This window comes from Aptenodytes forsteri, unplaced genomic scaffold, assembly GCF_000699145.1.
Source record: "Aptenodytes forsteri isolate BGI_AS27 unplaced genomic scaffold, ASM69914v1 Scaffold257, whole genome shotgun sequence".
Taxonomy (NCBI): Eukaryota; Metazoa; Chordata; class Aves; order Sphenisciformes; family Spheniscidae; genus Aptenodytes; species Aptenodytes forsteri.
The window spans coordinates 796,834-797,057 of NW_008795194.1; the positions used below are offsets into that span (position 1 = coordinate 796,834).

Here is a 224-nt window from a genome sequence, read left to right on the forward strand (position 1 = left end):
CCGCGTGCCCGCAAACCCCTGCCGTGGCAGAGGGACCCGGGCGAACGACACGTTATCTACAGCCGAATGAGCTGATGCCGGGCGGCAGCAAGTTCCTCCCCAGGCTTTTTTTTTCCGGCCTCCGCCCCACGCGCGGCCCCGCGCTGACAGGCCCCTGCGAAGCCGCTCCGAGCCCCGCTGATCCCCGCCGCCTGAGCTCGCTGCCGCCGGCTTCGGTAGATAAT

At 69.2% G+C, this 224-nt stretch overlaps 1 protein-coding gene across 1 annotated transcript in view; it reads left to right on the top strand.

Moving 5' to 3' along the window:
* Positions 1-224, top strand: part of GAD1 (glutamate decarboxylase 1) — a 31,359-nt gene that overhangs the window by 5,080 nt on the left and 26,055 nt on the right. The window lies entirely within an intron of this gene.